The following is a 14,893-nucleotide window of genomic DNA, read 5'->3' on the forward strand; positions in this document are numbered from 1 at the left end:
AGCTTTTTGGGCGTTAATAAATAAATAAATAATTGGCGAATGCATTGCCTCCTTTTTCCTTAATTCTTTATACGGAAAAGGCTCCACTCGTCCGCGTTTTCGACGTATTTTACAATTTTCACTTTCCATTTGAAATCATTAGAATCCAAAATTTTGCTCATGCAAGATGTTGTCGGGCATCCATTTTGTATTTCAACCAAGATGCTGCAACAGCGAAGTAAAAAAGTGGTAAATAGCTCTACAGTCCATTTATGAGTTCTGTTTCGCATTGCATAATTTGAAATGACTCGGTCCAATTAGTCAACTCCACCCTTATACATATTATACTATCTGACTACGGCTGGTTGAAAAACTAGAAGAGGTTTCTTCTTCATATTGTACAAGTAGAGGGCTTAGAGGCCTGTGAACTTCTAATTCTTCTTCACTTTTCTAGGTAATGAACTGAACATCCGGGTCCATACGAAGTAATTATTCAGATCGATTTCAATTTCAACCAACCCTAAAATGAACATACAATTTGTCATAGAGGCCCGCGGTATCACCTATGATGCTTCAACTAAAATGTCTAATAATCTAATAAAAACTTCTTAGTGTATACGTTTTCACCAGTAATCATTAAAATATTGAATAAAAGAGTGGTTTTATAACAACTACACTATTAGAATTATGAATTTACTACATACCTGCATTTTTTCTCAGCGACATTTTGACAGCAAAAATTCACGATGCTTCATCGGCAATATGTCATTCAAACTAACTTCAACTTGGTACAAATCCTGCCGGTTAGTAAAACAAGAAGCTATAGTATATATGATACCTTGAGTCACTATAAATATCAAACACACGAGAAGCCATCAACTATTTTATTGTTATAAAAGCCGGATAGTGTATGGATTAAATACTTCTGTAAATCAAATGCTAAACCTTGGCAAAAATTTGTAAACCGATACCGATATCTGGAATATGCTAATTCCTAAGTATCAAGAGACTATAATCGCAATCTTTCTGGCGAATGCATAATACCTTATTTTACATGGATACACCCTTATTTAGATAAATATCTGTTTTTTTTTGCAAAGACAGAATAAATGTATTTAGTTTTATGCTCCTGAAACATTAATAAACAATCATTCTATCATATTGGTTCAAAATACTAATTTAGTTATACACGGGAAATAGGTACTACCGAAATTACAACAATAACCAATAAACGAAAAATTAATCTGTTTATTAATATTTAAAATTCAATTGTTAAACTAACTTAATATATAAATAAAAGACGAGTGATACTTTAATCCACAAATTTGGAATATCCAGTGACCGGTTTCATCGCTTTTGCGACATCTTCAAGACTGGTATCTTTATTAAAGAGTTCAATGTATTTATACAAAACAGAGGTAAGGATAGATAATTCAAAGTTATAAGAAAAAAAATTGATAATGATCCTTAAGATAAAAATAACTTTATTTAATTAACTTCTTTTTTTTATTTATATTGTTAAAATTTATTAAAATTACAATGAACTTCCATCAAGAATTTTCACTTAAAAACTTAAATGTTTTAATAAACTAACGTTTAAAACATACATAATGTGCTCATGTGTATATCATAATATGTATGTAAGATTTATAAACTTAACGTATATCATATATTTTATTACTTTTTAACTATGCTACACAATTCGTACAAATTAACCAACCTATATAAACTATATCTATAAACATTTAGACGAACTCAAAATTTATTTTTATTTAAAAAAAAAAAGAAACATTTGCGATTTTATAATTTACACAAATATTTCAACTTTGTATTTTTGTTTTTATTTAGTTTATATTTCGAGTAGTAAATAACTACCTAATAGAAAATGGGGATCGAGTTGTGGAAGAACGGAATGCGAACTTTGGATTTTTGATATATGAGTCCACCACACTAGCCACGGGGCCACAACCCGATTCAAAATATTGTTTAATTTTTAATAGTCAGCAATATCATCAATCTTAATTGATCAAAATGCGTACATTCACCACTCATTTAAAAATCCGTAACACGTCATAGAATTTTCCGATTTGTACTAGTAATTTAGACGTCAATCAAGTATTGCTTTCAGTATTTTGACAAAGCAAAATTTAACCATAAAGGCTGTTTATCAATTTCATTCGTTTTACAAATAAGCACCTAAAATCGAATATTTAGTAGGATGTTTCACAATAGGTTTATAATATAAATATGTGACAAGTATTAGTAAATATTCCAACCATAAACGTCCATTATATAATTAAATTGATGAAATGTATCGTAATACAGGGGGAAAATATCTTTGAGAAGGGTGATGAATGGAAAACTCCAAGGCGCTGCGCTGTTCACAAAGAAAATCTCGTTAAAAGAAATATACAGTAACATAACACTCAGAATACCTCAGTTTTAGGGTTCCAAGGGGTAAAAAAGATATATGGATTAAAAATATACACGCATTAAAAACAAAAAACTTTTGTATGAAATAACGAGTTAAAAAAAGGCATTATGTTTTGAATACCTGATTTAATATTTTCCATCATACCAACATAAAATAATTAACCATATTTATATTAAATTTACCCTATTTGATACTTACGACTGAACTGTAAGAAAAAACACACCAGTTTGATCGTCCGGGTTGTGATCCCATGTCTAGTGTCGCGGACTCATACAGGTAAATCAAAGGTCCGAAATTCGCACCCTACTCTTCCACAACTTGATTTTCATTTTTTAATAGAGGCATTTACAACTCCTTGAAAATTGCCCCTCAAATATAAAGATTTGTGTAAATCATTAAAACGAAAATGCTTCGTTAGTATTTAAAAAAAAAACTTAACAAAAATTGAGAAGGAAAAAATGTAGTTACACAAAATTGCATTTGGAAACATACAAGACAATGACATTACCTTAACCAAAAATGCTGATAAATATACTACCAGACTACAACACCACATAGTTGCCTTTACAGATCACTTCAACAGACACCAAAGGATATCAATATTTGTGATATGATTGCTGAAATAGACGAAAGAAAAATTTGTTCAAAAAATATTATTAGGTATAATGTTTCTGAAAGTAATTCCAAACTAAATTCAGCGAAGATCTGATGATCGGTCTGCTATTAAAGATGTTGACGTTGAAATCGACAAACTCAAATTATACAGGTTAGGTCCTTTTAAAGAAAATATAGTGCGACCCTTAAGTTATTTTTTTATTTGAAATTTATTTATTAACCCTTTCGGAACATTCATTTTACAAAAAATAAAATATATTTTTTTTTATACTCTGTTGTTGACAATTATATTTTTAACATCTTTTGAAAAATTTGTCTGAGTCTTTTGTTTAGTTTTGTCTGGTAGTGTATTGTATAATTTCAGTCCCTGATTTATTACTTTTGATTGTCCTTGTCTTGTTTTGGAATTGTGGTATAGTTTTGATATTCTTGTATTATGTCCATGTTTATGTCAATTTTCTTCCAGCTTTAGTTTTTTATCTACAATACTATCAATAGCTAACTTAAATATAAATTCTAAAGATTCTAGTTGAAAAAGTTCATTCACATTTAATTGTTTAGTTTTCTTAAGATTTTATCAGTTGGTGTTAGATTAGTTAGGCAGCCTCTGTGGTGTAGTGGTCAAGACGCTTGACTCACGCATGGAAGGTTCCGGGTTCGATTCCCGGTGAGAACACAAAAAAATAAAATGTGATTTTTCTCAAGCCTGGGTGCTCTGTGATGTAATTCACCACTGTAATTAGGCCTCCTAGCCTGTTGTGGTGCAAAAAAAAAAATGTAAAAAAAAAAATGTAAAATGTCGATAAGGCAGGTACTAGCTTCAATATTTTATTTTGTTGTCGTTGTAGTCTGTTTTTGTCATTTTGGTGCCTTCGAAAAGGGCTGGGAACCAGAATTGCTGCTGATGAAATTAATCTCAAAAATTATACGAAATACTCAAAAAAACTAAAAAATAAAAATCTTTTATTATATTATCAAAATGTAAGAGGGTTCCGAACTAAGCTTTAAGAACTTACTTTGTCTACTTTTATACTACAGAATGATATGCACATTCTCAATGAAACATGGCTTGTTTCTGAAATTAAATCTTCGAAACTTGGTTTTCCTAACTACAATATTTTTCGGTTTGATCGAAATGTGAATACTAGTAACAAAACAAGAGGAGGTGGCATCGCTATAATTGTATCCAAGAAACACTCGTCTACTAAGTTATCCACGAAATATTTATGTGTTGAACAATTATTTGTAAAAGTGATACTTTTATTATGGGAAGTGTTTATTAACCACTAAACTCAGAAGTCATTAATTATAAAAACATTGTGAAGATATTGAAATTATCCATACAAAGCATCCGCTCACTAAAATTATATTAGTGGGTGATTAAAATTTACCAAATTTTTACTAAGGTAATATAGAATCTTCAGTGTCTTCTAGTACACATGTATCTGAAGTTAAAGAAGTGGCAATATTTTTAGGTTTAAAACAGTGTAATTTTGTTTCTAATAACAGTTGTCATATTCTTGATTTATTGTTTTCAAATATTTGTCGAACGTAAACTAAAAATATTACTGCCTGTTGATAACTGTCATCCATCTTTGGAGATAATAGTTGCCAGGAAACAATCCTGAACAAATAGACCTTTTATAATATATACTTTGTACCCCGTTTCCAACAACAGAAAAAGTACTAATAAGATTTTTCAACCTGAATTATCTATGACTGACCATAAACATGTGAACCAATCAGAACACAGCTTACTAACCAATCAAAGCTCGGCATCCCGGGTAATCCCCATTCATCTGCGGTCCTTATCAGAACAGAAGAATTGCGTCAGACCCGCTCTACCTCTGGGAGAGGGGAAGGGTAGCGGTCTGCGCGGGGAGAAACGGGAACAAACGGCCCGCAGCCCGCAGTGAGGAAACCGGCTTCGAGGCGCAAACACGCCGTCCCCTCTATTCAAAAATGGACGAAGTAATACCTCGCCACAATTTTGTTCCGCATAACCACCCGGCCAGTAATTAATAGTGTCCTCGTCAACGTTAGATTCAGGTACGTAGTACTTCTTTAATTCAATTATTTCAAAAACCCTCCGGCTTATCAATATAATAACTAATTTATAATTTTAACATAAGTTGGTTGGACGACCCCACACACGTTAGGCCGTACTACGTCAGGATAGCCCCGCTCTACGTTTAAATAAGCCGCACTCCGTCTTGGTCAGACCACACATGTCTTGGTCAGACCGCACACATCTTGGTAAGACCTCACTCCATCAAGATTAGGGCGCTCCACATCAGGATTACCCCTTAAACGTTTCGTAGGTCCTCCGATAGAGAGAATCGGTTGCGATCCAACGGTCCGCGCACGTATGCAACGGCTGCTTACGGTTCAAAAAACCGTTAGCGTGCGGTTGACCGCGCACGCTTCCCGATTACTTCAAGCAGCTCGCTTGACCTTGTTCCACACCTCGCCACTGGACCCCGAGCGCGTCCAGCCCTCTGCAGCTTCTACACGGCCCCCTCACCAGCTCTGGTGACCCGCAAGCCCGCAACCCGCGCCCAGGCCGCGTATAATAGGTGGCTCCCTCGATGTTCCACCACGCCGCCGTCCGTCGTATCAGATAAGATCCACGTTCATTTCCATATTTATTACGCTTCATGTAGAGTCATTTACCTGGTAATCACAGTTCCGGCTATTTTAATTCATTTTCTGCCTACAATTATTTGTACTGTTTGGGCAAAAAGCCGTCAATGTAAATCCTACTAACCAAGTGCTCATTCCTGTTTAATTTTTCTGCCTTGTATATTTATCAACTGCCCACTATTGCAATAAACGGTATATTGTAAAGTACACTCGTTTTCAATATGTAGACAGTCTCCCTACACCATGAGGAATACAGGAAAAGAAGCCGTCTACCATCAAAGTAAAAAAATTCACTTCCTGAGGAAGTATCATGCTTCGCCATTTTACCGGAGCTGAGTCTCGAGACTTGAGCGAGACTTTTCTTCTTAATATTTTTTTATTACCTATAATCTAGTAACTCAATAAAAGATATAAAACAGATGACTAGTTCATTTAATTTTTCTTGAGCTAACTATGCTCAAATTCGTGACAAGCTTAAAAGTACGGATCGGTCATTTTTTTATTCTCATGATGATATTAACATTAAGTGAAAAAGTCATTTGCTTCTATTTATAATATCATACATTATTTTTTTCTGTTGAGAACATATAAACCGTCTGAGTACCTCAAATGGTTTTCAAAGGAACTAATTGAGACGGTTTGTAGTAAAAAGTTAGCACAGAAAATGAATAAACAAACGCGTCACGCTGCCGAATACACTCAGTTTTAAAATATTAGAAAGGAGTGTGCTAAACTATAAGTTGAATGTTTTAACAAATATATATGTGAGGTTGAAAATTCAATACGGTCAAACAGCTTTTTTTTTAAATATGTTGAATCCTTAGAGAATCATGATTTAAATATACCGATGTCCATGTCATATAATTCGCAAGACACAGTAAATTTGTTTGCCCGTTTTTTGGTGAAGTTTATGACGAAGCTGCTCACAATAATTTTCCATGCTTTTCTCTGGAAGAATGTCTAGATATAACGAGTTGTAGTACGAGTATATCGGTTTCAAATATAATTTGGAAAATAAAATCATTAGATATTCGTAAAATAGCTGATCTGGATAAGATTCCTCCTACTTTTTTATATAATTGTGTACATGAATTGAGTTTTCTATTTAAATCATTGTCTGTGGGCCTATTTCCGAATCTACGGGAAATGAGTTATTTGACGCCAATATTGAAAAAGGGTAACAAAATGATATAAAAAAATTATGGATCCATCTGCATTCGACCAACTATTCCAAAAATATTCGAAAGTCTTGTACTTGAAAAATAATTTCACAAATAAGACATGCAATATCACCAGTTTTACGTGATTTTACTCTCGGCAAATCAACTCTGATAAATTTAATTATTTACCAAAATGACATAATTAATTTTCAATATCAAAACTTTACACTGATTTTGGTAAAGCTTACGAGGGTTTGTCATAAAATTTTGGTAAAAAATTAGATTTGTTAGAAGTTAGAGGGAATATTATGCTAAATTGGTTTCAAAGTTATTTAACTGGTAGATATATGATAGTGCCAGTTAATGATTTTGTGTTACAATCATTTTTGGCAACAAGTGGGGTTCCTCAAGGATCCCATGTCGGACCGATTTTGTTTTGTTTATTTGTAAATGAGTTAATAAAAATTTTCGAAAATGTTAATATTCTACTGTTTACCGACGACTTAAAAATATATAAGATCATGAAAAATTAAACCGATTGTTATACTATTCGAGGAAATATAAATAGATTTAACAATTAGTGTAGTTTTAATAAACTTCAGTTTAATATAGGTAAATGTAAAAAAGTGTAACTTTTGTAAATTTAAAACCCGATCAAATTTACTTATTTTTTTAAAAATAGTACCGATTTTATAAGAGTGTCTCAAATAAAAGATCTGGGTATTTTGCTTGATGAGAAACTACAGTTTACGTTTCATATTAATCAGATAACTAATTGTGGAATGAAGATGCTTGGATTTGTTTTAAAAGGAGCATATTTTTTTTTAATGTACTTACTGTGAAATAATTGTTTTGCACATTAGTAAAAAGTAGACTTGAATACAACTCTTCGGTTTGGTCACCCTATTACGAAATTTATTCTCATGAAAGGGTACAAAATAAATTCTTGCGCTTTATTAATTATAAATAAAAAAATACATGTAGAAGCCTTAAATTATGATTTTCTTATAAGTAAAACGAGATTACTCGAATTGTCAGACCGTAGAGTTATAGCTGATTTGTTATTATTTTTTAAAATAATGAAATCAATAATCGACAGCCCTGCTCTGCTGAACTTATTCAAATTCGAATACCTGGTAGGTGCACTAGAAGTAAAGAATTATTTTTTGTAACAATTCTCGAACCAACTTAGAAATTCATTCGCCTTTATCCAGAATACATTGGTATGGAAATAAGTTTTTCCAATATTTGATATTTGCAATATTTCACTCTGTTAAAGAATTAAAACGTATTCTCACTCGTTATTTTTTAGAAAAGTAATGAATTTATTTTTAAATATATTATTAAATTTAACTTTGTTACCTTGGATACGTATTTTTGTTTATTTAAAGGTGCTGTATATAATATACATTGTATATTGGTTGATTTATTGCCAAATGGCAACTTCTTCCAACCACCTGATAAAATAAAAGTGTTATTCAGATAATTTAAGTTTTCATATTGCTCTAAGAAACTTTTTATTTATAAAGAATTATTGTAGAATTATTTTTCTTTTTTCTTGTAACCTAGTTTTCTTTTTAATTGTAACCTAGTTTTCTTTTTAATTGTAACCTAGTTAAAGACTAGACACTTTATGTTCATGTAAAATTATTCTCAATTTTACTTTATATTTATATTTAGAACATAAAATTTTCTCATGCTAGTTATCATTTATTTGTCATCTTAGATATGTTATGTTTTTTTTTTACTTTTATGTTGATTATTAAATATTTATTTACACTGTTTTTCCAGATATTTAGTTTTAATTATTCTTTTATATTTCATATTATGTATTACATAATGTATTGTTCACTGCTGTGATTATTTCTGTAAAACTTTTTATTGCAAAAGGGTCTTTGAACCGTTGATGTATAAATAAATATATATTAAGAGAGCAAAGACAAATGCAGGACTCTCAAAAATACTTTACAATAGACTTAAACATTTTAAACATTTTGAGACCTTAAAAATTGTGCACAAAATAACACTGGGAAACATACAAGACGACGACATAATATTAGCCAAAAATGCTGACATACACAAATATAACACCATACAACAACAACACTATCATATTAAAAAAGGAAAGATAAACACAGGACAGTAAAAAATACTACATAATGGACTTAAACACTACAACGACTTACCTTACTACTTGAAAACTTTTACTGGAGACAAATTTAAAATCAATCTGAAAAAGCACATGATGACTGAACTAACTAGACTAGACGAGACATAAAATGACTAGACAATATAAAATTTCTAATGTTACCCTAACGGGTTTTTAAAAATTGTAAATAAAAATAAAATTTAAAAAAAACAAATTACTAGAAAAAATACTTTGAAGACAAATTTGAAATCAACTTTAAAAAGCACATGATGACTACTAACCAAACGTGGCATAACATGACTTGACCTTATAATATGTTTTGTATAACCCAAATGGGTTTTTAAAAATTGAAATAGTATCGTCAATTTGCATGTTATACCTATTTACTATTTTAAATCGACTCCATGTAATCAGCTATTTACGCGTAAGTAGGTAGCTGATATTTTTAATGTTGTATAAGCCTATGCCTATGTTAATGTGTTAGTGCCAGTCGGTGAACCAAGTAAACATACATATTTTGTTTGTGTAAGTAATTTAAACACAATATTTTATTTGTATACGTTCTGTCACGCTAACATAATCAAAATTTATTACAGATTTAAATAGACTGTACCTACGGTATACACGGCAAAAATTGATGCAACCAAAAAATTCACAAAGGTAGTAAACAGTAATTTAATTTTGTCAACAATTAGTTTGTCTTTATGCGTACTTATTTTTATTTGTGGTGTTTTTATAATTATCAAATTTAGTTATGCTTTTTTGTGTGTTACTTTCTTATAAGATTATTGGTTCATTAATTTTTTATTTAACCTTTTTTGTTTTACACAATCAATGCATGATGTGTTCACGTTGTGTTAAAATACATTATTTTTTACTTATATTTATTTTGATTAAAAATTATTTTTTTTATTATTTTATGCATATTCTTTGCGCAAAAGTATTTTGTTATAGTACGTTTTTATTTTCACCTTTTTTATTTCTTTTTTCACATTTGAAATATTTATTTTTACTAAATATTCTACTTTTAAAGTAAATCTGTTTTCGTGTAAAATAATATTTGTTTTAAATATCGACTTACCGAAGTTTTGTTAATAGGTTGCGTATGTTGAATAAACGGTTTCACTTACATATTAAATATGGTGTTATATTATTAACTTAAATGAGTATAACTAAATCAAATACAATGAAATGAATTCCGAACAATACGGGCTAAAGTTAACAACCGTGATAACTGAAATTAATTTACGTTAATTGTTTATTGATCAATTCTGTTAATATTTTTTTTTGTTCAAACTGTTTTCCATATTGATTTGTAATATTTGTTTCATTGAAATAATTATGTTCAAATCAATTCTTTATTTTTTTACAATAAATTTATCTTATATTTCTAGGTTTATGTAAAATATTTTAACTTCATTATTACTCAATTGCGTTTATTTTTTCATGTTTATTTTTACAGTTAAAATTAATCATTTATATGAAATAATGTTTTTTTTTGTTTCGTTTGTTAATATTTTGATTATTTTGTTGTATTTTTTCTAGTTATTAAGTTCTATCTTCCTTCTAATATTTTATTGTAAGTTTCTCTTTTCTGTTAAATAGACGATATCAGGTTTTGGTGGGTTTTTTCTGTAAGTGCCCATTTTAATTCATGTTAAATTAAAATAAATTTAATTAGTTTAGTTATATGTTTATTATTACAATTATTATTTAATGTTATTCTTGTACATAAATGTTTGTAGTCTATTGTTTGTATCTATAATATTATTCCTATCTGTTTGTGTTGTTCTTATGTTTATTGTAAATTAATGTAACTAGTTTTTGGATGATGTTATCATGTTTTGGTAGAAGGCCTAAATAAAGAAGAAAAAAAAACACATTGAGGGTCCTAGAACGCTACCTCAAATTTTGATTTATGGGAAACACCAAGGCTGTGTTTACCAGTAAAATCTTTCTTATAAAAATAATATAAATGAGATTGATTTTAAAATAAAGATGCCAACAATGATATAAATCATACATTTGGTAAAATTTTAAGCTGTAACAAATTCCTTGCAACTAGGATTACCAGGAGCTAAAATAGTATAGCTGGTCGCAGGTGTTTAAAAATTCGTTTTTTTTTTTTAAGAAGTCCAGTCTTTAGTCGAAAACAACTTTAATACCAAAGCTTTAATTAGGGTAAATTAACAATTTTAATTCACAATATTTTGATCCACTCGCTTCAGCTTTCAGAAAGTTTTTTTTTCCGGAAATTTCAGTGTGAAATTCTTCACATATTAGGTGTTTAAAATTGTATCGAGTTAATAGTATTGCTCTTGTTGACTCAACTGACAATATTTTTTTTCCTTTGTCCACTGAGATGTCTATAGTGAAAAACTCCTTTCCACATTTGCGTTGTATGGCATAATACAAAAAAAATACTGACAAATCTTCAGTAATTTATAAAATCGAGTGGTATCATTGCAAGTATAGAATAAAATAACCCATTGCTTTTAAGCTAGTTCTACGAAGAAGTCAGTTTGCTTCGTGTTGAGAAAAGTTTTCAGCAGGCAAAACTCTTTGTATAGTTTAACATCATTAATTATAATTTCTTTGTTTCTCAAAAATACAATACAGTCTCTCATATTATCGAATTGTAGCTACAGTTGACGGACTAATTACTCCAGTGTCTGGTGTCCGGTCAGGAGTCGGAAGCTGTCCGAGTCGGGGGGGCGGACCTGCTTGTGCGGCGTGCGGGTGTGCGGCGGGACGGTAGGAAAACCCTACCCCCGGCCCCACACCTACTGGTGGATTTTTATAAGCTGGCGCGTGCGATATACTTACACACACGCATTGAGTAGTATCCGTGAATAAGCCCATGGTATGACATCACACGGCATTCGCATTATAAAAATAATCGTATCATAGATAACTATGGCTTTATTGGCTGCTAATGATATGGTAATACAATATACACAGGATGCTTCTGCGTTCGTCTGAATTTCGCTGCGATTCTTGATAGTAAAAATATAATAATATATGAGTATTCAGTTATGGATTAAAAACACTAGTTTATAAATATGAAGGTATTTCATTAAATCAAATCATGAATAGGTTGATTATGTAGTGATGGCGCTTTTGCAAAACTTACACAAAAACATTTTTAATGTACCGAATCCTGATTTTAAAAATCTTGATGTTATAAAAAATCTCCTTTGGATTAGAGATGTCATATATTTACGAGTATTTATTTTTAAATAAGCATGTTTTTTATTTAATATTTTGTGTTCATCATGATAATAATGAATAGAGTGTAATCAAAATGCACATTATAAATTATATCCGAAAAACAATTTTACACACTTATTGATAAACAATTAATCATGTTATTTATATACTTAAAACAATATTCTTAACTTCGCATTCTAGTTCTAGAGTAATTTACTAAAAAAAAATACATTTATCAAATTTAAATTGCCCCTCATTCTTGGAAAGACTATAGTTAGTAAAATGCAACATTTCAAAAAATGATTTAAAAAATTAAAAATTATGAAACCAAGTCTTTTAGTAAATAAATATTACATTTTTTTAACCCATTGTATTTTTTTTTTCATGTACACCTTCCTCTTATCCAACACCGACTTTAAAAAAAGATAGCACATTTGGTTAAAATTTAAAGAAATATTTTTTTTAAATTAACAACTGATAGATGTTAAATGCGTTAGTGTGAGTTTTCTGAACGCGCCAGCTTAAGTTAAACCACTAGTACCCGCATCGTTCATGTGCAGCGCAGCGCGCGGTGCCTATGGTTTTGAAATATTTTGTTGCGGTGTGGCATGGCAAAAAATCCGGTCTCAATTGAAATCCGGGTGAAGTCTAGTCTAAGCTCTCAAAATCCGATCAAGACGGGATTTTTCCGGTCTGATGATAACCCTACTTGCAACCCGCCACACTTAAATAATTGGGTATCTGCACAGACCTTATATGATGGAGATAATAAAAACACGACTCTGTGTACAATAGCGAAGTTACCCATAAATTCTTCTGGGAGACCAAGGATTGTACCCAACTAATCCTTTCATAAAGTGTCTAAAATTCCCACTTCCGTAATGTGGGGAACTACAACCAGATCTGAATACGAAAAGGTGTATAGGGCACTTGATACGGTGTAAAATATTGAGCATATTTTGGTCACTTCTACATAATGGTAAGACGATCCTTCCAACGCGACGCTTAAGTTATCTATCTGGGATCAGTCGATAATCAGTGAATAGTAAGAAATCAGTGAGAGTTAGTCGGTCAGAGTAAGTTAGTAGAACGACATGTGTACGAAGCTCGTCGTGGGACAAGTCGGACATGTCCCAGTACGTCGACCTGATCTGCTACTCAACTCCGAAGTTCCCTGGCCCAGTCTGCCAGCATTCATCGCGTGGCCACCCGCAGCCATGTCCAAGGCATCCGCCTACCAGCAGCATAGGAACTATCTTCGCTGTATGCCACCGCCCCAGAACGCCGCTCCATCGGCGCACATCGCGGTGACGCACCCCACGCGTCACGTCGTCCCCAGACGTCCACCTACATTGTGCCTACGCACAAGGAGCCGCCCACGCGTTAACTGATACGTTAACCGCACTCCCCGCCGCAGCTAAATGCTGTCGCTTAAAACCAACTCCGCTCGCAACACGCAGCTCGTCGTACACAGACATGACGCCACCTACGCGCTAACCGTGCACCCTCGCCGCTGCTGGATGCTGCCGCCTGAGCTATCGCGCAAGCACACACACCGCATCTGGAAACTGCCATCTCCAGATCGTACGACACCCGCACCCCGCACCCCTCCTGCGCTGGCTGCTCGAGAATCCGAGAGCCTAATAACTTCGCCTGCGTTCGGGTAATGTTAAGTTAGGTTAAAGGTCCGTAATATTAAGAATTAAGTTAAGACCTACGTCAAATTATTACGTTTAATTGTAGTGATATTTGTTGTTTTTTTTTAAATATTATACCTAAATTTTACAACCTGATACCGTGTGTTTGGAAATCTGATAAACCATCAGTATTGAAAAAATAATAACAATTTGGTTGACAGATATTGGAAGTAAGGAATCTGAGAATTTATTGAGGATAGTAATCTAAATATTATGCTATGAATCATTTATAAATTTATTATAAAATGAATCATTTATAAATTTATTGTATTTTTGTATGTGCATATATATTGTGTATGTATGTATGTGTGTATATATATGTATATGTAAATATATGTGTGTGTATATTATGTATGTATGTGTATATGTATGTATGTAGTACGTATGTATGTAGTATGTATGTGTGTATGTATATATACTTTTGTATTTTTACATTTAAAGTAAACTGTACTTTTTTTTTCTTTTCTTCTCTTTTGGGCTATAACTGTTTTTCTATTTCTTCAATATTATTTTCATTTATAGGAAACATATTTCAAAACCATATTTGCCACAACAAGTCGGTTTCTGAGAACAGGCATTTGCCCATATAGGAAGCGATTGCAACATTAGGCATACTAATATTTCTGGCTTGCCGACCCTTCATATACTGAGCCTACTCCTAGTACAAGCAGAATTTGCCAGAGTGTTTTTTGTGTCATGTTTGTAACAATGTATGAATAAACTAATAAATAAATAAATGCAAATGTAATCAATTACTTTTTCGTCATTATGCACTCCTTCCTCTCAACATCATATTACAAGACTGTTATATTTAATATTTACAGAATTCTTTTAAAAATTAAAATAAACTAGAGAATGAACTGAACTAACGGAAAAGTACATTTTATAATTTGTTAAACTTTAATCTTCAAAAGACCCAGATATGAATGCTCTATTACGAAGTAGATTTCACTAACTCCTTATTTATTCAATGACAAAGATAATTATTTTTTTAATTAATAATTAA

General features: G+C 31.6%; 1 long non-coding RNA gene across 1 annotated transcript; it reads left to right on the forward strand.

Moving 5' to 3' along the window:
- Window positions 1–4,949: 4,949 nt before the first annotated feature.
- On the forward strand, window positions 4,950–14,521 carry LOC148284696 (uncharacterized). The gene is made up of 3 exons (XR_015824081.1): window positions 4,950–5,077; window positions 9,577–9,640; window positions 14,410–14,521. It is a non-coding gene; the product is annotated as an uncharacterized LOC148284696 (long non-coding RNA).
- The last annotated feature ends 372 nt before the right edge of the window (window positions 14,522–14,893 follow it).

This window comes from Micrasema longulum, unplaced genomic scaffold, assembly GCF_059751315.1.
Source record: "Micrasema longulum isolate JH-2025_06_02 unplaced genomic scaffold, ASM5975131v1 h1tg000097l, whole genome shotgun sequence".
Taxonomy (NCBI): domain Eukaryota; kingdom Metazoa; phylum Arthropoda; class Insecta; order Trichoptera; family Brachycentridae; genus Micrasema; species Micrasema longulum.